Here is a 24,373-nt window from a genome sequence, read left to right as displayed (position 1 = left end):
TTGCATTGGGGGCTTTGATTGGTCTTCCTCTGATTCAGCATTATTATAAATTACGGAAGGTTGAACTTCATATACCATTTTTACACTTATTAATTATACATGTGATAAGTTATCCATAACTGTTTTATGGAACCATTCACCTCATTACCTATCCAATTACCCATTGGTTATCCATAAATGTTTTATGGAACCATTCACCTCATTACCTATCCAATTGCCCATTGTTACTATGTATGCTGTAGAACTGTCAATCTTAATCAACATCATCCTGTGATTGGCTATCCAATTTATGTACAGAATGGAAGTCTATATAAGTAAGGAACATCTGTCTCATTCACCCATATATCTGATGAAGCCCGCTGAGTGCGGGGGAAACACATTGGATTTTCTTATCACACTGATCTCTTTGAACTTTATTTCACCACTAACGTTGTGTACACAAACTACAGATCAAGTAAAAAGAACGTGGAGTTAAATCATCAGTTTGTATCATCCGCTTCTGGAGCGCAGACCTGCCACTTCAGCCGGAAGAAAAGAGAACAGCTGGGATACTCTCACAAGTATGCGCATGCGCACCGTTGGAGAAGCTGCATTCACGACTTCCAAGGCCAGGTCAACGCCCCCCGCCCATCCCACCTAGAGGAGTTAAGGAAGAAGAACTGACAGGCTCCCACAGAAACAGTAAGTCCCACTTTACTCCTATTGACTTTCAAGTGTGTCGGTGTAACCACTCAGACTGTACAGACTGTTCTATTGAAGCCGTTTAGGACCATTTCTAAGACTTTGGTTGCTCACTCATTGAAGTGTATAAAGGCCATTACTTTAGCTCACGTTACATCGGTTTCCCGAGTCTTATTCCCTATGGGACATTGCCTTGTATTTTATAAGGAGCCATCTAGGGTGTATTCGTGCACCGGATTCGCAGCTATAGCCCAGAGTCAACATTTGTTTATGAGGCTCTTTTTTGTTTGTATATACATATCGTTCTGGCCAGAACTTGTTGTTTTTATTGTAGGATATATCAGCACATTAAAGTTCTCTGTTTTCACATTTTATTGTACATCTTGCCTAGCGCCAAGGAATTCTTTCTTATCACAACTATGTGATAGTTAAAAAATGATGAGCAGTGATGTTACATTCAACTTAAAAGTCAACGTTATCTAGGCGGTTACCTCAAGCACAGTCTACAAGTCGCAATTCAACCTTTACAAAGACTATCTATCAAATTTTACCTAGAAAAGGGAAAAGAGAGAAAGAGACGACTCAACTACTGCTCCTGTACAGATATACTGTTAAAGTCCACCAAATTTAAATTTATATAACTAAAGCAGAAGCGCCTGTGTCAGATGAACCTCTCTCACATATAAATTGAATACTAACAAGATGTAAAAACAACTACATTCTAGTGCAAACAATAAATAAAATTACATACACATATAAAATTCACATATAAATTAACTAGCAATTGCCCGTGCATTCATGTGAATAATAAACTGCAATCAAAGATTGTCTGCAATCTATATCGGTATGACATATATCTAATAGGCTAATAGAAGGATATATGTATTTGAATCAAACATCCGCAACCGCAACATTATAATTATAATCGTCTTTAGAGACAACCTACACACTTAGGTAGTTAGTGAATCCAGAATCTGAAAGAGTCCCTCTCCGCTGCTCCAATCCCTCTCCTCTTGTTCATACATGTTAGTGGAATCCACATGCAGCCTATGTATGCAGTTAAAGAAGATTGTAGCTGGACCCGGGTATCTAAGGATAAATCACCATTCATAAAATCACCTGTAAACACCCTTCAGATTGTCAGCTTTCAAATCCTTTTAAAAAAATAAATGCCTTATGCCTGGTTAAACAGTGGTTTCAATAGAGGTTTGATTTCATGTCACAATTACTTGATTTTAATATCACAAACAGCTAATAAAAACACGTCTAAAATAATAAGAGAAAATTATGCTCACCATATAATCGTTACATATTGTCAGGGCCGGATTTACCACTAGCCAACCTAGGCAATAGCCTAGGGCCCAGCGGTCCCCAGAGGGCCCTCCTAGGGCCGGCGGTGAGACCACCCTTTAAAAATGGGACACTACTTATGGACCAGTGCTATATGCTTGCCCCCCCAGGCTAAAGTCTGCCAGCCAGCCCCTGAATAGGGGTATATGTTATGCTAAAAAACTATAGTGCTATGTATTTTTTCAGGGAGGGGGCCCCAAACCAGTATCTTGCCTAGGGCCCCATGAGGTCTAAATCCGGCTCTGCATATTGTATATTACTTATACTGGTTGGCAGCCATATACTAAAATAATAATATAAATAGTATATTATAACAAATGTTAAACTACAATAGGCATTGATAATAGGTATAATTCCACTTTTAAGCAGACTGCATTAATTAAGAAATCTCCTTAGAGGAGGTCTAGATGTCATAATCTAAAATAAAATAACATACAAACAAACCAGCAAACTTATTTAGTTAAAGAAATGGCAATAATAATACAACAATAACAATAATATAATGGGGAAAAAATACAGATAATAAATATTTTAAATCCCTTGATCTGACTATACAGAGGACATTGATTCCAGTCTGCATTATCTCACTGCAGTCTCACATCCCTCTGAACCACACAGACTCTTTGGATATGTATGTTTCTCAAGAATCTTATATCTCCAATGCAACTGTGATTTAAAGGTCAAAATGTAAGAAAATGGCTTCCTAGTCACATTGTGACATTCAGTACATCTACAAAATTAAAATAATGTGACCGGTAAAAACTAACACCTTAGGTAGCTTTAGAAAAAAAATCTCAATATCAAACTATTGAATCACATTTATTACAATTGACTCATTTAAGCCTAGGGGAAATAATGAACACAATGCAAACATCCAAAATGCCTCCCTTTTTTTAAAGGTTACAATTGTAACCCTGACCTAACAGTAGGTTTAATCTGTTCAATTGCTGTTACTCTAACCTTCTTCACATTCACTCTATGTTTGCGCATGATATGTCGTGATAAACAATGTGACAAATTTCCTTTTAAGACATTCCTTCTATGTTCCAAAAATCTATTATTTAAAGCACTAGTGGTTCTACCAACATATTGCATGCCACCACTGTATTCAATAAGGTAGACTACAAGGTTTTCAAAATCTTATCACATTCCAACAATTTAAAATTACTTTGACAATTTTCCTTATCTGTTCCAAATGAGAGTTAAATTGACAAACAAAAACTAAAGATTCATTATCCTCAAACCTCTCTCTTTTCTTATTAGTTCCACTATTACACAAGTGGGCTTCCCTATTGAGATTTTTAACCTCCATTAATGCTTTATTCAATATAAACTCTAGATAACCTTTATCTTTGAAGGCAATAAAAAAAAAATTGCCTCTCTTAAGAAACATGTGTCTTAGGAACAATTGCATTGGAGTCTCAGCAATTGCCCCTTTGGAATGTTATTCTTCTATGCCCTTAAATTGATACTTTTACAGTTCAAAAAGTTGTTATAGTCAACTTTTTTGGTAAGTCTCAGTGACCCTGTTATTTACAATACATAGGGCAATATCCAGAAAATTTATATGATTTAGACGACATGTGCTCGTGAATTAAAACAAACATATTATTATATAAGTGCTGAACAAAAGATGAATTAGTGGAAAAATCCCCTTGCCAAATAAAAATAGATCATCGATGCATCTGTCATACAGCACCAGATTCCCTCCGAACAGATTATTCCAACTATATTTTTCTTTAAATAGTCCCATATATAGATTAGCAAAACTATGGGCAAATCTGGTGCCCATTGCAGTCCTGTGTGTATGGAGACAAAATTTCAAATCAAAAATAAAATAATTGTGAGACAAAATGAACAAAATTGATTCCATCTATTAAAGTTATTTTATCATTTACCAATAATCATTGTCAATGCGATTTGTGTGGATCCAAAGCACAAAGCGATTTATTAGCAAAAGCAAAAGAATAACAATTAAATAAGTACAGCCGATACATACGCTGTGCTGCTGGATCCAGCTTACAGTCATTCAATCCTGAAGTCTGTGGTCAAACAGAGACTGTAAGCTGATTCCAGAGAGCAATATATATATACATTTGGTGTTACAATAAATACAATACAGATGACTTGGCATGTTTTCATAGTTCCAGGCTCCAGGACAGTCCAGTATAGTGTAGTTCATAGGTCAGTTCAAATGACCCCCTCCAAGGGTGGGGGTCAGATGCATACCAATCTTCCCGCCAAAAGCTAGTTCAAACTGGTCTATTTACATTATACACACAATACCATTCTGATCACTAATTCCCTATATTCCTAACTAGCATAAACGAAGTGCGATCTCATAGCTGATGGAACCAAATCACTAAGGATAAATAGGGGATTAGAATGACACCAAACATGAGATGTTTCCTGTAACCTGAACCTTAGATCTCCATAAAGTGCTTCTTACCATTATCATATATAACTATAAATTCAATAACATTTGTTCATAAATGACTGTGGGTTGGAACTATTATAAAAATTAACTATGTACAAGTGAATGTGTAAGAGTAAGTGTAAGCGTGCTTTATTTATCGTGCGATTGCATCACAACACGTGGCATACTGATCGCAATCGCACGGTAAACCAATAAGATTCTTTCATGCATTTATTTACTTTGACACACCACAAACTATACTGAACCCCCTTCAAAGTTTAATTCAATTCAAGACACAATTTCACTGCTTCTGCTCCTCCCTCATGTGGAATATTCAAATACATTGACTCTACATCACATGTGAGGAAATAAAAACCTTCTTCCCAATTCACAGATCTGATCATGTTTAGGAACTGGGGGGTATCTTTAATATAAGGGCAATGGTTCTGTAAGAAGGAGCCCACAAAAAAGACAAATTACAAGTGAGAGACACTTCATCAGAAATAATTGGTATACTAGGAAGAGATGTGAGGGACTTGTGAATTTTCAGAAGGTGATAAGTTTGGATAACAGGATGTAAAATAAATAAGAGATCCATCTATTATATGGATATCTTCCCAAGTTTATAAGCTCTTACCAAAAGTGCCTTAAATTGAATTTGAAATTGTTATGCTGTAAATGTGTATAATATACTACATTACTGAGTTGTGTGTATGCTTCATCCACATACTCAGACCTATCCTGAATTACTATCCCCCCTCCCTTATCAGCCGGTTTCATAATTTCCAGATTTGATGTCAAATTCTTAAGGGCTCACCTTTCAGTTGCACTCATCCATAAAATGTCCTCTCTCTGTTTCTTTACAAAAACTTAAAAAATCCTAAATTATGAAGGTATACATTCACAACATCTGGAGGGCCGCAGGTTGGACAGGCCTAGGTTAAAGGATTGAACAGCGTCTGTATTATAATCCATTTAATCTCTATATAATTTTTTTTATCTTTAATAGCCAACATGAACTTTTCATACTTCTCTAATTTTTTGAAATGAAATGATTAATCTCCCCCATATCTACTCAACTGCTTCTGTATTTTACCAATCTTTCTCTCTTTATCTATTTTCTTATCCCTCAATTAGCAGTTTGATAAAATTAAATTATCATTGTCTTTAAAGGAGAAAGATTTGTAGATTCTAAGACCATGTGGATTCAGATTTCTCTCCAAATATTTTTGGAGAGTTACCTGAGCCCACCAACACAGTAATTGCAAACACAAATCTTACAAATCAACGTTATCCAGGTTCTCACATTTAGCACAGTCCACAAATTGAAATTCAAACTTTATAAAGAGTATCTGTATCAAATTGTACCTTAGAAAAGTAAAAGAGAGCAGTCGGATCCAAAGATTTTTCATTTTATTATCAATATATATTTTTTTCTTTATATTGTTGTTATTGTTATATTATTATTGCTATCTCTGTAACCAAATAAGTTTGCTGGTTTGTTTGTATGTTATATAATTTGAGACTATGACATTTAGACTTCCTCTAAGTAGATTTTGGAAATAAAATAGCCTTCTTAAAAACGGATTTATACCTATTATCAAAACCTATTTGTCAGGCGCTGTCCCTGCGTCTCCTCATTCGGGCAGGGATGGCTGCCTTCATCTTTTCAGGCCGCGTCTGATTGTCCAGCAACCAGATGTGCTAGTTGTGGCTCCTCCGAGCATGCGTGCCCCATTGATAGCTAATGGGACGCTTTTCTGAAACCCGGTGGCAGCCGGTGACGTCACCGCTGCTGGTAATCCTCATAGACTCCGCTTTACTATTTAAGGTAGACTCTGGCAACATTATTGTGCCAGTGTATTAGGTCCCCTATGCTCCAGTGTACCTGTGTTCCTGCTTCTTGCATTTGGTCTGATTTCCTGGTTACTGATTTGGCGTCTCCTGACTGTGTATTTGGCTTCTCCCTTGGGCTAAGTTCTCTCATCCTGGTATTTGATATCTGGGTTCCTGACTACTCGCCCTTGTATCGTCTGACTACAGACATGGCAAAAAGTTTCGAGAATGACACAAGTATTGGTTTTCCCAAAGTTTGCTGCTTCAGTGTCTTTAGACCATTTTGTCAGATGTTGCTATGATATACTGAAGTAAAATTACAAGCATTTCATAAGTGTCAAAGGCTTTTATTGACAATTACATCAAGTTAATGCAAAGAGTCAATATTTGCAGTGACACTTCTTTTTGAGGACCTCTGCAATTCGAATAGCATACCATCAATCAACTTGTGGGCCACATACTCACTGATGGCCGCCCATTCTTGCCTAATCAGTGCTTGGAGTTTATCAGAATTTGTGGGTTTTTGTTTGTCCACCCGCCTCTTGAGGATTGACCACAAGATCTCAATGGGATTAAGGTCTGGGGAATTTGGCCTGCTGACAGTGCAATTGCAGCTTTTAAGGCATCAATGGCTGTACCTGGCGCCACAAAGCCTTATAGAGGCGTGGGGTCCAGCTATTTCCGCCATAAAACTGGCAATCGCACTGTCAGCAGGGGGAGTGACGTGTTACCAGACGCCAACTTGTCTTCCATCGAAATTGTCACATGACGGCTACAAGACCTGTCACAAATGCTGCACATCTACATTAAGGTATGTAGATCTATACTGACCATCGTAATTCTCATCATCGTTACTTCATGACGCTCACATTCTTGCCATCCAGTATGCGTACCCCACCCATCTAGCAATATCAAGTCCATGACACTATTGAAGTTTAACAGCTTTGCTTTAGGTGGCAATCAAATAAACACATCAGATGTTTGCTATAATATACTATATAAGGTAATTCTTTATATAATTATTTTAGTATATGGATGCCAACAGGATGTCTGACCAGTATAAGTAATAAACAATATGTAATGATCATATGGTAAGTATAATTTTTTTATACATAATTTTATTAGCTGTTTGTGATAGAAAAAGCAAGTAATTGCGACTTGAATTCAAGCCTCTGATGAATCCTTCATTTATCCAGGCGGAGAAATGCGTAAGATTTATTTTTGAAGAGGATTTGAAAGATGATAACATGAAGGGTGTTTTCAAGCGATTGTATGAATGATGACTTATCCTTAGATACAGCTGTAATCTTCTATAACTGCTGATATTGGCTATGAATGGAAGGTAATACATTTCTAGCCTACACTACGTTTAATCAGCAGTGGTGAATTGCAAATGGTCTTTATATAACTAACTTGGTCTTGGAGCAGTGGAGTTTGAACAAAGAATTTAACATCATATAAATACGGGGTATTATACCTCCCAGAGAGGCACTCTTATCAGGATTCACTAACTATGTGTGAAGGTCGGACTTGATTATAATGGTGCGGGTGTTTGATTAAAATATATTGTTCATTTTATTAGCCTATTAGATATATACGTCACACAAATTTAGATTGCAAACAATTGCATTTATTGTTTAGATTAAAATGTATTTGATTGTACTGGTACATCTTGTTGGTACTCATTTTATGTGTAAGAGAGCTTGATTTGACACAGGTGCTTCTGTTTTACTTATTATATTCACCTTATTTATTAGAGTCATATATGTATTTGTATTTATGTGTATTTATCATTTGAAAGGATGATTTTTCAACTGTCCCCATTTTCATCTCTTTAGTGTCTAGGACTTGTTACATGAGAATGTAAGGCATGCATCTGAAAACAAAACACATACTTTGGAAAAGTAACCTAAACCAGCACACACTATAAATCTTGCCTAAGGTATGGTGCAGTACCATTCATTTATATAGCACTAATCATATTATGCAGCTCTGTACAGAGAATATGTAATCATTCACATCAGTCCCTGCCCCATTGAAACTTACAATCTACATTTCCTTAGATGTTTAACCCCTTGTATTGCCTTACAGAGTTTATCTATCCTACTGGGTCATCATTACAGTTATTACTGCCAGTGGTTGCTTCTGTCATTTACACACAGGGCTGGATTAAAGGACTGGAGTCCCCTGGGCTAATGGGGCCCCCACTCCACCGTTAGGCCCCCCCTGTGAGCCGCCTCACCCCCATGAAACGCCCGCCGCTCCCCTCCCCAAGTGCTTACCTATTTTTGTTGTCCTGTCACTGTAGACTTTCCACGGCGGGCTGTAGGCTCCTTACAGAGGAGATCTTGTGAGAGTGAGACTCACAAGTTCTCCTCAGTAAGGAGATTACTGAGCACCGCAGAAAGACTACAGTGACAGTGCTCAGCAGCATTGATGGGCCGGAGGCACCCCCGCCCCGATCATTAATGCCGCTAAGCACTGTCAAGGGCCCCCTGGCCCCTGGGCTGTAGCCCAGTTAGACCTCGGGTTAATCTGGCCCTGTTTACACATAGTGGAGGAAGTAATGGGCTGGACCAATGTTAATGAAAATGGTGTCTCCAAGTGACTCTGTGATGTCTCCAGTGAATTGAAACCATGCCATTAATTAATACTTGGTTGTCAGAGGAAGAAGTCCAAAGGCGACTGAAGAAAATTAGGATAAATAAAGCTCCAGGTCCAGATGGCATACACTCAAGGGTCCTTATGGAGTTGAACTCGGAAATAGCTAGACCACTATTCTTAATTTTCAGAGATTCAATCTCATCAGGCTCAGTACCAAGGGATTGGCGAATAGCAGATGTGGTGCCGTTGTTTAAAAAGGGGATGAGATCTGTAAGCCTGACATCAATAGTGGGGAAACTACTGGAAGGTATTTTAAGGGACAGTATTCAGGATTACTTGGTACGCAATAAAATTATTAGTGGGAATCAACATGGATTTGTGAGGGATAGGTCATGTCAAACTAATCTAATTAGTGGGAACTTAGACAAGGGCAGCACAGTAGGTCTACTTAGATTTTGCTAAGGCCTTTGATACAGTGCCACACAAGAGGTTGGTTTACAAAATAAGGGAACTGGGTCTAGGAATCAACATTTGTACTTGGATCGAAAACTGGTTACAGAATAGGGAACAGAGAGTTGTGATAAATGGAACATTTTCTAATTGATCAAAGGTCTTAAGTGGAGTACCACAAGGTTCCGTGCTGGGGCCACTCCTTTTTAATATATTTATTAATGACCTTGGTGATGGTTTAGAGAATAAAGTTTCTATTTTTGCAGATGACACTAAATTCTGTAAGGTAATAAAATCAGAACAAGATGTAGCTTCTCTACAGGGGGACTTAAATAAACTGGAGGATTGGGCGGCCAAATGGAATATGAGGTTTAACACAGATGAATGTAGGGTTATGCATTCAGGGATCAAAAACAAGAACGCAATCTATAAATTAAATGGAATTAATTTAGGAGAATCTATAATGGAAAAGGATTTGGGAGTGCTCGTAGACAGTAGACTTAGCAATAGTGCTCAATGTCAAGCAGCAGCTGCAAGAGCAAAAAAAGTATTGGGATGCATAAAAAGGGGCATAGATGCAAGGGAAGACAGTGTAATTTTGCCACTGTATAAATTGTTGGTAAGACCTCATCTTGAATATGCAGTACAGTTCTGGGCACCACTCAATAAAAAATATAATTTGGAACTAGAAAGGGTTCAGAGAAGGGCAACAAAATTGATAAAGGGTATGGAGTCATTAAGGTATGAGGAAAGGTTATCCAGTTTAGGCATGTTTACTTTAGAAAAGAGGCGTCTAAGGGGAGATATGATTACTATGTACAAATACATTAGGGGTCAATACAGATAACTTTCATGGGAACTTTTTACCCCAAGGACTATACACAGGACACGTGGTCATCCCCTATGATTAGAGGAGAGGAAATTTCACAACCAGCAAAGGAAGGGGTTCTTTACAGTAAGGGCAGTCAAGATATGGAATTCATTGCCAGGGAAGGTTGTGATGGCAGATTCAATAGATATGTTTAAGAAAGGGTTAAACAAATTTTTAGTGGAAAGTTGTATCCAGGGATACCGTAATTAAAATGAAGGATAGTAGTGGATATTGGGTAAAAATAGGACTGCAATATTGAGTCTGGGGGGATTTTCACAATTGAAACAGATTGGCGGTTGCCTACTCTGGATCAATTTCAAATATAAGTGCAGAATCGCAGGAGATCCAAAATAGGTTGAACTTGATGGACTGGTGTCTTTTTTCAACCTCAACAACTATGTTACTATGTTACTATGCATTCACTTGGACTTCATTCTTATGACATACCTCAGTGATGTCTCTGCTTTTGTAGAACATTGAATAAGGGCATAAAATAGCTGCCATCAACTGTAATTTTCTCTGTAAATTAAGGTAAAAGTTAAATATTAAGGCTGGGTACACACTACAGTGCTATCAGTCGCTTATCGGGGTAATTAAATGATAACCAACCATTTGGCCAGGTATCGCATTAGTGTGTACGTTCCAACGATGGACGTTTGTCGTTCCAAAGCACATCGTATAGGTTCATTTGATTTTGAAACCGAACCAAAAATCTTCTTCATCGAAGGAACAATGTCTTTCCAATTCTGCAGTGTGTATGCACTCATAGATCTCTATGGCGTTTGCAGTCACAATCTTTTCAGCCAAAAAAGCTGGTTATGACAGATGAAGAGCTGAAGGCAAATCGTGTAAAACATGTATAGTGTATACACCTGAATCGGCATGCTGATCGACACTCATTAAGGATATCGAATGGGGAGAAATTTTGTATAGTGTGTACCCAATCTAAGCCTAAATAGAAGACATAAATCCGTGGTGATTGGAACAATAAACCCAAAGGTTCATTAAACTGTGTATAGTATATTGTTGAATACTTCTATTTGTCATAAAATATAGTGTCACTTGACTCTAAAAGGACACATGCTTTTGCTTGAGTAATTGTTTAGCAAATTAATGAATAACAGACTACAGGGGTTTTACTTATTTCATTTAATTTGAAAATACTTAACAATGAACAAATTTGGAACACATGGGGGTAAATTTATCAAGCTGAGGGTTTGAAAAAGTGGAGATATTGCCTAGAGCAACCAATCAGATTCTAGCTGTCATTTATTTACTACATTCTACAAAATGGCAGCTAGAATCTGATTGGTTACTATAGGCAACATATCCACTTTTTCAAACCCGCAGCTTGATAAATTTACCCCATGGACTGTAAAAATATGCACTTTATAGCAATGCCTCTGATATAAAAGAATAAAATGAATCCAAAACTAAAATAGTTTTGAGGGTGATTTAGTTAAGATTAGGACCAATGGTGGACATGCCACTATGGAGAACCTTTAAAGCGGAGGTAGGTACATTTTATTTCTTTATTTCTTTATCTAATTAATGAAGCTTTTCATTTTGGGTGGAGTAATCTTTATAGCTGTCACAGTGATACAATAAATATTTTTAAATCTTTGTTTTTGAGGGGAATACACAGCAACAAGTTAAATTTGCAGTTTAGGAAAAAGACAAGCGTCCTTGAAAAACCTTCCTAAAACAAGTGAAAACCACAATTTTTGGTGGTAAAAATAGACTGCAATTATAACATTCTAGACGAGTGACACATACTAGACAGGTAATCAGTGCACTTTTCTTAGATCAACATCTTCTTAGGTGATACTTACCATGACTCAGCAATGCTTTTACCATTTTAAGTCGCATGAGCTGCTTCATAATTTAATTTATCAAAATTATCTTGAAGCAATCTAATGCACACTACAAGGTTAAACTTCTTTTTAATATGTATACTGTTCAGGTACTGTAAAAAAAAAAAAAGAATTAATAAGAAATCCACTGAAAATTAAGATTCTTCTAAGACATTACAATAATATCTCAATAGTTTTTTTTTTTTAACTTATTTTTAGGTATTTTTTAAAATATAAGTAAAGATAGAAAATAGTTATATACATTGTAGTAGAGACACGAACTGTACTGTGTGGCCTTTGTCGGACCATCTTTGTTTATTCAGGAAAATCATGTATTAATTAGGTGCCCAATGACTTGTCATATTACGAGTCTGTGTATTAGGTACTTCACACATATTTCAATTCAAGCCCAATTGCCAGATCTTTAACTAACTTGTTCATATTTATAAAACTGCAAATGGAAGATAAGGTGATTTTTGATAGTGCCAACAACTGGGTTGAAAGGGCATTCACTGACATAAAACATAAAATAATGTTATCATCTGATCCCAGCTTCAGTTCTGCCAGTTAACTTCAATTATAACTTTGTAGATCTGATTTTCAAATCACAGAAACGCCAATCTTATAACAAATTTTATAAATTAATTATTTGTATATAGCCAACAGTAGGGATGATTCACGTCTTTAAGTAGGTTTTTTTCACACATTTGGGGTAATTTACTAAGCGCATGGCACAACACCTTGGTTTGTCACTAGTCCACCTTAGAATATGAGCGCAACGCTCCGTTTTCTTACTTGTTTCCCATTTCCATTGTGGTCTAGTGGAAGGGAAGTGGGGCAGGACGCATACGCGAACTGCGCAAACTGGAAGTTCGGCTTTCGCATCCACACATCCATCAGGACTGTGGAAAGGACGCACCAACTAGTAGCTGCGTACCGTTACATATAAAGGCCCTCAAAGATAATAGTAGTAACCGGAAGCTCCCCACAATATATACCAATATAAGGAAGAAGCCTGTGACCACAATAAGATCAGGGGAGGGCTGGCAAACTTTAGCCGTGGGCAAAACTCGACTCAGCAACCTATTTTAAAGGGAAAAAAAATGCAGGTGGCCCAGTGACCCAGCCCAAGGTAGTCAGCTATGGGACCGGACCGGGGGGGCAGATGTCCAGCCCCCCAGCCCAGCCAACCCCTGAATAAGATCCTGCACTGACGTGCATATATACCTGCATAAGACTGTATACTGTATATATATGAACCTGCTGCTGTACTACTACTGCATCTACAACTGTGAGTACCTGCATCAAGTCTATGTTACCAAGTTCAATAAACAGCAACCTATTTAAGTTAAAAATTGTTTGTGGCCTCACATCCACTAAACACAGTTGACACCTTTCACAACATCAAAGGTATAACCAATGCCCTCGACACTTGGCTGATGTTGCCATCACTTGCCCCAATTTCTGGAAAGACAGATGGGAGGGTTTTGACACTCTTACTGAAAGTTTTGGTTGGAAGTCTTAAGTCTGTAATTAAGAGGTTCAAGCTGCAGTCTGGGTTTTAACCTGAACTTCAGAAGTTCTTCCAGGGCACTGCAGCTGATATTTAAATGTTCTGCTCCTGCCGCTACACTACTGGTGGAACCAGAGGTGGTTCCATTTATTCCCACATCACTCAGGGGTGTCACTCTCTCACATACATATAAGGGGTCATTACATACGGGCCAAGATAAAATGTGCAAAATATAGAAATCATTTTCTTGGAACTTTGAGGATCATTTACCAACAAAGGGTAAATGTGCAGTAAGTAACCCATAGCAACAAGTCAACAATGACTTTGTGTAGCACAGGATAGACTAATGAAAGCAAATATTTGATTAGTGGCTGCAGATTTGCCCTTGTGTACCATGTTAGGAAATCGCCCCTATTGTCTTACAAAAGGAGTGTTTGTTCATCATTCTGTAAGGGACAAAATTGCTGGCAGATAGAAAGGTTACTATGTATTATCATTTTAATTTCCTTCTTCTCTCCCTCATTCATTCAGCCATCTAATTTCAATTAAATGTAAAACAAATCACTATTGTGATCTAGTATCCAAGATCTGTCAACAGCAGCATTTTCTGGGAAATACAACAAACAAAGGAGAGATTGAATAATACAGAGAGTAATATTTGAAATTCACAACACTGTTAAACTGCCTGATGAATATAAAAACCGCCAGTAATAAGCCACAACTTACTGAAGATGCATTGAACTTACAGGGTCTGAGTCAATAAGGAGAGTAAGGCATAAAAAGGAGTAAATTAGATCCTGGAAAAAAACAATGTTACAATGCAAGGGGTGCAAATTAGTTTATTATTTTGCAAGTAAGGAAAATACTGGCTGTTTTTCATGTAGCACACAAATACGTGATAGCTTTACTGTTGCATTGAAATTTAAAGTTGATCTAGGAAAATGCCCTACCCCAAATATAAATCTGTTTCCACTTTTTAAATTTAGGTCCCCCTCCAATGCCCAGGTTGTGCCCAGGTGCAAAGTTACTCCTCTTTTATGCTTTGCTCTGCTTAATGACTCAGGCCCAAAGTGGCTATAAAAAAAAGTAATCACCCTTTTGTTATTTTTTGTATTTTATTTTCTCATATTATAGAATCAAATTGAATGCAATTGAGAATTCTAACCACTGATCAACACAAAATACTCTGTATGGTCAGAGAAACAATCTAATTAATTCATGAATTACATATAAAATAAATTAGTATTTGTCCCCCCCCCCCCCCTTTTTAATACTTGGTAGAAGCTCCGTTAACTGCAGTTACAGCTGTGAGTCTATTTGGGTAAGTCTGGGTATCTGAATACTGTAATTTCAAACCATTCTTCTTTGCAGTATTATGTGAGTTCCATGAGGTTGGATGGGAAACGTTGCAGAGCAGAAATGTTAAAAACATTCTACAAATTCCTGATGGGATTAAGGCCTGGGGGTTAATTTTTCAAGCTGCGGGTTTGAAAAAGTAGAGATGTTGCCTGTAGCAACCAATCATATTCTAGCTGTAATTTGGTAGAATGTACTAAATAAAGGATAACTAGAATCTGATTGATGTAGACAACATCTCCAGTTTTTCAATCCCGCAGCTTGATAAATTTACCTCCTGGACTTTGACAGGTCCACTCCAGGACAATATTTTTTGAATTTAGGCCACTCCAATGTGACTTTTGCTGTATGCTTTGAGATTTTACTACCACATGTTATTGTGCCCACATTTAAAAACAAGATTTTGTGTTGCAAGGCATGATATTTAAGAGCATTAGAATGCACATTTAGTGGGACATTTACCGGTTTCAGGTGACTGCAGCCAAAGATTGAGAGTCTATCTTTACTTTTAATAGGGCCATCTGCACCACTTGGTGCACTTAATTTGGGTAAGGGCAAATATATGTGCTGAGGATTTGAATGGGGGAACTTTACAAAGGTGGACAGTGGGCAAGCACTATGAATACACATATACAAAATGATAGCATCATATGTACGCATATATAATTACCTGATAAGTATTAGGAAAACATCTCTATATTGTCCCAACAAATACCCATTCAAGTGTTACATTATGTAACAGTACCCATAGTTCCCCAGCAATTCCCATAGTTTCTTAAAATAGATTTACCTTAGCTTTTCAGAGCTTGACCCCGATGGCATTAGCCGCTCAATCCTATGGTGAGAGCATTGCAGGATAGGTATCTTTGGATCCCTCTCCAGTAGCCTTCGTGCTCTCCCCGTGTTGACTAACACAACTCTCTATAGTATGCACAATCTGTGGTAGCACAAGCACAGTAAAGTCTCGGGGTAAAAGCCGGGAAATGTAAATGAAATTCAGCCATCGCCAGGACAGCTTCTTATCAGATGCGCTGTCCCGGCATGACTTTTTTGGTAAATGGCCCCTGTACTTCTGCCCTCATTGTTTGTGGAAGGTAACAAACACACCCCTCAATCCTATAATATAGTTACAAACAATGAAATACTGTCTATTACCTGGGGAGGCTAATCTGCAATCATCTAATCAGAAGTGACTAATGCTGATAATCGTCAACTGCCCTCCAGCAGCCTGCAAGAGCTATGGCTCCCAACAGGTGTGTATGAATATCTGTGCTGTTCTGCCTCATTCGTAATTACATGAGCATGCCCTTACTGTTCACGGGCCTACGTTAGTCTGCCCTTTCCCTTCCCACCTTTCCAAACGTAACGGAGCAAGTATATGACGAAATCTGCAAATGCGCATATGCACACATTTTTGTACAGCAATGATTACCATATTTTATTCTATGGAAATGGGAATAAGTACAACTCAGCATCATCCAAAACATATCAACCTGAGATTTCCAATGACCCATCCCTTTAATTCCTCATAAGAAAACTACAAACTATACTAGTGCCACAAATATAACAGAAAATTAAGACATGCTCATAACCACCTGACACTCACTAACACACAAGAAACGGTGCATCTGCAATCTTTTTACTATTATCTCTTCTCAGATGTCTTTACACACTCATTATCAGCATGTAATAAAGTGAATAAATCTATGAAACCTCACATTCACATCTGATTTTACTGCTTCATCCAAAAGTGTTCCTAGTGGACTGCACACTTGACTGGCATTAGAAAACCTTTAGATCTCTCCTGTATGTCCCTTTAACTAACTTCACAACTCTGTTGATACATTAGCTAAGGCAGCCTTTAACAAATCAAATAACTCACTATTACTCCTAGAATTACTGTTAAAACAACCCACCCTGTTCCCTGTCAGGACAAACCATATTCATTCAGCCAAATTTCTGACAAGTGATTATGTGCAGCTTCTTCATCAGATAACACCGATGACTGGCCAGGCTAATACGCTGCTAAGCAATTCACCATATCTTGTGTATCATAAATATTAGAAGTCCTGGCCACATAACAAATTGGAAGTTGAAGAGATGAAGGACCTCTATGCTGGGCCACTCTACAGAGACAGGATTCTTCTAGGTCAAGTCTGTGTTACTGTTGTGTGTACACAATGGCATGTGATCTCGTTGCTTGTAGAACTCACCACAGCTAGGCAGAGGCACTAGTATGAATATCAAAAACCAGGGGCTCAAATGGCAAGTTGGACGAGAAATGCAGGCCTTCTGACCACGAGTGCTGGAAGGTGATACCCCACTGTCCCAGTCCATGGGCACAGTAAGGGCTTCCCAGATCAAAGCTACACTGGGTCATTATTTTGAATCAGCTTCGATAGCCAACTACCCCATCCCTGACAGCCAACTATCCCAACATGGGCATTATTTTGTTTTTAATAAACAGTTTTTTCTTTCATTTTTTTCTTTCATTTTCTAAACAGAAGTTTATAGGTCATATAAAAAACCATCACCATATCATCTAAGAGTAAAAATACAATAAAATGTGCACAACTCCAGCAGTAGAATATCATAGAAGGTAGAAGAAAAGCACATACAATCCTTAAGAATGAGCAAGACTATAATGTAACAGTGACCTCAATTAGCAAATTTAAATGGTTCTGTTCACAATAATCATACCATAACGAGTATAACAAATGATAAACTATATCTGAACGTCAAACCATAACAGAAACTTAAGTGAAAACGAACTGTGCTGCTCGCCATAAAGTACAAAATATACATAAAGAAAAACAAAATATTACCAAGAGCTAAGATACAAGCTGTACAAGTACCCTCAGCCCCAATAATAGCGCCTACCACACCTACATCACATGAAGCCCTGCTAGCATAGAGGGGCATAAACGTTCTTGAAAGACTAAATCAATGCAAGTCAATTACCTTGCCATTGGGTCTACAAGCTGTCAGTTTAAATACCATTCTGTGGACTCAAGAGGCCTGAGTCATCAAGGAAAGTAAGGAAAAAAAACTAATAAATGTTCTCCGAGGACAGACCATATTACAAAGCAAGGGGTGCAAAAAAGTTTTTTCATCTAGCACACAACTACTTGATAGCTTTATTTTTACCCTGAAATTTGAAGTTAATCTAGGACATGCCCTATCTAAGCTATAAATCTGTCCCCACATTTTAAATTTACCTCTAATGCAACATGGTTTTGCCCAGGTTCAAAGTTATTCCTTTTTTCTTCTTTGCTCTCCTTAATGACTCAGGCCCAAGGAGTTTAAATTGGATGTGCCTGCATGGGATTGCCCTTACTGTACATTGCTTATATAAATACACCCATTCCCCACCCTGTTCACTCTCTTACATCGTAGATTGTAGTAAGTGTCAAAGCTGACATGGATGTGGCTGCGTTCTGTAGCATATTATCCGGCTTTGAGCATGTACGGTGTGATTTTTGCAAGCGATACGCTCAAAACAGCCAGATACGTGCTTTAATCACTCAGACCCGTAGGGTCCAATTGTTCACTATATAAACCCCATTTGTTGTAAACTTTCTGAATGCCCTTTTCAACATCAGGGAGGGAACCACTTCTATCAAAATACAATATTTGTAGCAACATAATTTTTTCTGCCCCTAAGAAGAGTGGGATGGAATATGTCCAGTTATTTAGGATAATCTTCCATGCAGTCATAACAATAATCATAAGTAATGGTATAACAGACCGACTCCCTGACCCCAAATTCCAATTGTCAAAATTAGAGCATAACATGGCTAATAGCTCTTTAATTAAACATAGCTTAAAATATAATTAATAAAGGCAGTAATCGTATCCCAAAACTTTCTGATCTTGCCACATTACCAAACATTGTGAAAGAAGAGCAGTTACATTAAGGGCAACTGCCTAATTCCTCATTAGTTATCAGGCGCGGGCTGGCAAGATGCAGCCAGGGGGGCGGGGGCGCTCTGGCGGCCGCGTCACATGACACGTGATGCGGCCGCGTCATCAATGACGCGGCCGCATCGCGTGTCATGTGACGTGCCCGCCTGTGCGCTGAGGCGGGCGCGTCACATGACATTTTTACCGGCGCCGTCATGTGATGCGACCGCCGGTAATAATTAGGTTATAGTGCAGCCGGGGGGGGGGGGGGGAGCTGGGCGGCCGGCCCTAACAATGCATAAACTGAGCGGCCCGGGGGACCGATGCCCCCCTGCCCCCCCGGGCCAGCCCGCCCCTGTTAGTTATATGCCATATTTGGCTTTGAGCAACATACGTCCTATTAAGAAAAGTGAATTGAACTTCCTAAAGAACAGCAGATTGTAATGCTTTCATGGAACTTAAAGCAGATTTAAGTAAGGCATCTGAAGACTCAGCTTCCAATCCATCTTTCCGCCAACTTTGTACACATCTACCCCACAGTTTTTAGAATCAGATTGCAATAAATCTGTAGAAATAATATTGGTTCGATATTCAAACAATATGGTTGGTTCTATACTTATTGGTCTTTAGGAAATGTCAGAGTCTTGATCAGATAACACACACATGTCATTGGGGGTAAGGATGAATGTACTGGCGGGTCTGTAAATAGATTAAAAAAATGTGTATTGGGAAGACCATGCTTAGATTTGAGATCTTGGAAGGTAACGGTGGTGCCCCCTGCATCAAAGACAATGGCTTTGACTCCTTTCATTTACTACTGTAAATACATTGAATTGTCTAGACCTGGAAACCAGGATTACCCCAAAAATTTATGTTGGAACTAATAGAATTACGTGAGTAACCTGCTCATTATTTAATTCCTGACCAGACTTGAATGTTACTGGCTTTTTTACTTTCTTTTTTTTGATATGTGAAAAAATGGCAGGAGCTGTCTGACACAAGATGAAGGACTACAGAGAAGATACTAGCTCAGCTCAGATCTGGTAAATGCTGTCACTAAGGGTAGTGCCCCACTTGCGCTATAAACACTAGTGGGCTTCCTGCTAGAAGAGTACTCTTTTTAAGCATAAGCGCTTTTGTGTGAAGGGGTGAACGTTGCTCAGTAATTTCAATGTGTCACTACGGAGCACTTGAACATTATGATTGCTAGCACTTCTCTAGCTGGAAAATAGTAAGGATTTCTTACTTTACAGTGCTTTTTACTTTCTAGTATACTAATAAGAAAGACTTCATCATCATCATCTATTTGACCTTTTTTTTAACTCCACTAAACCCCACACCTCCCAAAAACCTGTTAGAACATTCAATTTAAATTTAATCTGTCATGTGCATCACTTATAGCTCCACTTTCCTGGGTACACCAAAGGGAACGCTCTCTACTCCAGAGGGGGTACAGAACAGACACAGACTGGAACAAAACAGTGGCAGCATAGGATTTAAGTATGATGAAAATAGTCCATAGCTCCAGTGTGGGAGCAGATCAACCTGATCCTTGTGTTTACTACCAAAAATAATAATTTGTAATTTTGTGACCTTTTTTCACAAATTTAAATACCCTTTTATTTTGCTTGTGTTAGTAAAACAAAGTTAGAAAAAACATGGAACAATACACTCATGTATTCTTCTTTAACTCTGCATCAGATGAGCGCATGCTCAGAAGAGGCCCCCAGGAGAGTGACCTGGCATTGTCAGACTGCCCGCCTTGTATCCGGGGGTGTATCGTCTATACGCCCTGCAGTTGCAGGATTTCCGTCACTGGTCACAGACCTTTCTATGGTCTTAGTTAAGTACTGCTGCTCCAACTTCCTACAGAAAGAAATTCTTTGGGCTTACTCCACCCTCTAGTAGGGTAATCTAGAACTCCTTTAGAACTTTTCACATTTCATTGATCCCACTAATTATTATGAAGTTATTATAAAACATTATAAGCAATATTTCTTTGCTTCTGAAAGAAATTGAATCACACTCTATACACTTTCTATAAATCTTTGCTTCTTCCAGGGTTCTCTTATGTGCTCAAAAGCAGGTATCTGATGCACAAACAGTTTCATACTTTTGCATTTGCATTTCCCACAGAGCCGAAGCAATTATTTGCTCTTTTTCTTTTCTTTCAGGTTTTCTGAATTATCTGAATAATGGTCCTCTGGATAAAAGACTGTATATAATATTTTTCAGGCATTTTTGTAACTACAAAAATACTTGAATTTTCTTACTTTAGTTGTATAAATGAGGTTCATCAGTGCTGATAGCGTAATAAACTAAGTACATCAGAACTCCTCACTGATTATAAACAATTACGTTAGAACAAAGAGTTTATATAGATATTAGTTACTGGGGTTTATACATATATTAGGGTCAATTGTGTATTATATGATAATACATCACTTGGTTAATTGCCATTTGCTACAAAGAACAACTACTGTATGAATTTGTTTTATGTTTTTATACATGGATCTATATGATTTCTGCACTTTTTTCTTTTGTTAATGGAATAGGGATATATATATATATATATATATATATATATATATATATACATATATAATAAACAGATTAGATAGATAGATAGATAGATACTATATCTATATATATATATAAATATATATATATATATAAAAAGAGAGAGAGAGATAGAGGGGGGGAGGGGGAGAGCGAGGGGTAAGAAAGAGAGAGAGAGGGGGGGGGAGAGAGAGAGGGAGAGAGAGAGAGAGAGAGAGAGAGGGGGGGGGGGGAGAGAGGGGGGAGAGAGAGGGGGAGAGAGAGAGAGGGGGAGAAAGAGGGAGAGAGAGGAAGAGAGGGAGAGCGGGAGAGAGAAAGAGATACTGTATATATTTTTCCTTACATTGTAACAATACATCTCCACTGACAAGCTATTGATAAAGTCCATATGTGGTGAAATGTGTCAGCTGAGGTGACAGTTAGCAAAGGCACATTCATAATTGATGTATGTCATCGTGGTCCAGGATTCTAGTAGGGTAGAAAACGCATCTGGTGACCAGTCATATGAATGCTCAACAGATGTTCAGGATCCATTGTGTAGAAAAGGTTTACTGGATGCGCTGATCAACTTCCTAAGGTATACGATGTTTCATAGATATTGTCCAATATTCAAATGATGAGATGTTCTTCTTTTTTATAATTCTTCGAAAGGTCAAGATGTTATTTCCCAAAAAAACAAAACAAATGGCACAAATGGTGAAGTAAGTCACAAATTTGAAAAATAATGCATGCAAATAAATATTCTCTCACCATGTGGATGTTTAAACTTCACAACCTTAGGGCTAGATTTACTAAACAGCGGGTTTGAAAAGTGGTGATGTTGCCTATAGCAACCAATCAGATTCTAGATGTCATTTTGTAGAAAGTACTAAATAAATGAAAGCTAGAATCTGATTGGTTGCTATAGGCAACATCTCCACTTTTTCAAACCCGCAGCTTAGTAAATCTAGTCCTAGTGTATATAGCATGCTTCATATCCTGCAATAGTGTAATATACTCCTCCAGCCCTGTCAGGGCCTCACCACTACTAAACAATACAGAGCAGCTTTTCCATGCTCTGACCAATTTGTATGGATTAGATAGGCCGCCCCAGCATACTTTGGAAGCCATAGGTATGCTGGCACTTGTAGTTCTACAAGCGCCAGGCTACACAAGTAGTTTAGGCATGCCAGGGCTTTCAGTGAAGAATAGTACACTAGCAAGAAATCTATTATATTATTATTATTAGCTTTAATCTATTTTTAACTTTATATTATCCCAACACCCATCAGAAACAGGTTTTGGGAGGAGCCCTAGTGCTTTTCTTCTAGAAAGTGCCCTCATTGTGCTGCACATTGCCCAGTTATAGTGTCAAAGCCTAACCTCTCATAACCTAGTGCTAGAAGCAGATTTCTCAGGGGCCCCTTCCCCCTTTTTTTCCCTTTTTTTTTACACAAGCAAGGACCGTGCTGATGATCTTGTACCTGCCCTTCAGCAGCCACAACAAATACGGCTTCTGACAGGGGTATACGTGGCTGTGTCAAGGTTAGAATCAGCCATATTGGAGTGAATGCTTGTCCACACATTCCCTCCCCTGTCCCTCCTCTCTAAACGTATGAAGGAGCAAGTGTCAGATGCGGGCAGTCTGTTTTCTGGGCATGTGCAGTGCAAATTTGCCTATTTTACACTATGCAAACTAGCATAGTCCCCACTCTACATCAGGATCATGGTGCTTATTTGGACACTGGATATTTTACGTAAAAACGCAGACTTAAAAAGCATCCAAAAAAAGCCGCAATTACAGAGGTATGCTGAGCTGCACATATATATTTATGTATGCCGGAGGAAGATACGTTTAAAGTGAATACTACAATCATGTGCAAAAGTTTGGGCATGACACAGGACTGATGGTAGCGCTCACCTTTCCTTCTCCAGACAAGTGTTTTTTCAGATGTCCCAAACAATCTGAAAGGGGATTCATCAGAGAAAATGACTTTACCCCAGTCCTCAGCAGTCCAATCCCTGTACCTTATGAAGAATATCAGTCTGTACCCGATGTTTTTCCTGGGTAGAAAAAGCTTCTTTAATGGCCTTCTTGACACCAGGCCATCCTCCAAAAGTCTTCACCTCACTGTGCACACCTGCCTGCTACCATTCCCGAGCAAGCTCTGCACTGATGGTGCCCCGATCCCACAGCTGAATCAACTTTAGGAGACGGTCCTGGCGCTTTTTGAACATTCTTGGGCTCACTGAAACCTTTTTCACAACTATTGAACCTCTCTCCTTGAAGCTCTTCATGATCCAATAAATGATTGATTTAGGTGCAATCATACTAGCAGCAATATCCTTGCCTGTGAAGCCCTTTTTGTGCAATGCAATGATGACTGCACGTGTTTCCTTGCAGATAACCATGGTTAACAGAGGAAGAACAATGATTTCAAGCACCACCCTCCATTTAAAGCTTCCAGTCTATTATTCTAACTCAATTCGCATGACAGAGTGATCTTCAGCCTTGTCCTCGTTAACACTCTCGCCTGTGTTAACAAGAGAATCACTGACCTGATGTCAGCTGGTCCTTTTGTGGCAGGGCTGACACGCAGTGGAAATGTTGCTTTTAGCATAAAGTTCATTGTCATGGCAAAGAATTACTTTTAAATTAATTGCAATTCATCTGATCGATCATCATGACATTCTGGAGTATATGCAAATTGCCATCATAAAAACTGAAGCAGCAGACTTTGCGAAAAATAATATTTGTGTCATTCTCAAAACATTTGGACATGACTGTAAACTCTACTTGATTTTCAATAAATTGAAGGTTCGGACAGAAAAGGGGTTAAACACAACCACACCTCGTTTTTCAGCCGAGAAAGGGTGAAAATGAATCATAAGCCGGTTAAGTCACTTGTCTGAAATTTGCTTTGACAAGTGTGAGTGCTTCACATTTTAATGATGCATACATTAAGTAATCATGATCTGCAGCCTTTGGCAGTATAAATCAA

At 38.4% G+C, this 24,373-nt stretch overlaps 1 long non-coding RNA gene across 1 annotated transcript in view; it reads left to right on the top strand.

Moving 5' to 3' along the window:
- The first annotated feature begins 559 nt into the window (after positions 1–559).
- LOC142140097 (uncharacterized) overlaps positions 560–24,373 on the top strand; it is a 56,544-nt gene continuing 32,730 nt past the window's right edge. The window contains exon 1 of the long non-coding RNA XR_012688291.1: positions 560–681. This is a non-coding gene — a long non-coding RNA (uncharacterized LOC142140097). The remainder of the gene's footprint in view (positions 682–24,373) is intronic.

The sequence above is a fragment of the Mixophyes fleayi genome, chromosome 2, assembly GCF_038048845.1.
Source record: "Mixophyes fleayi isolate aMixFle1 chromosome 2, aMixFle1.hap1, whole genome shotgun sequence".
NCBI classification, from domain to species: Eukaryota; Metazoa; Chordata; class Amphibia; order Anura; family Limnodynastidae; genus Mixophyes; species Mixophyes fleayi.
Note: the sequence above shows the minus strand (reverse complement) of the source record. Positions and strands in the feature narration are given on the sequence as shown.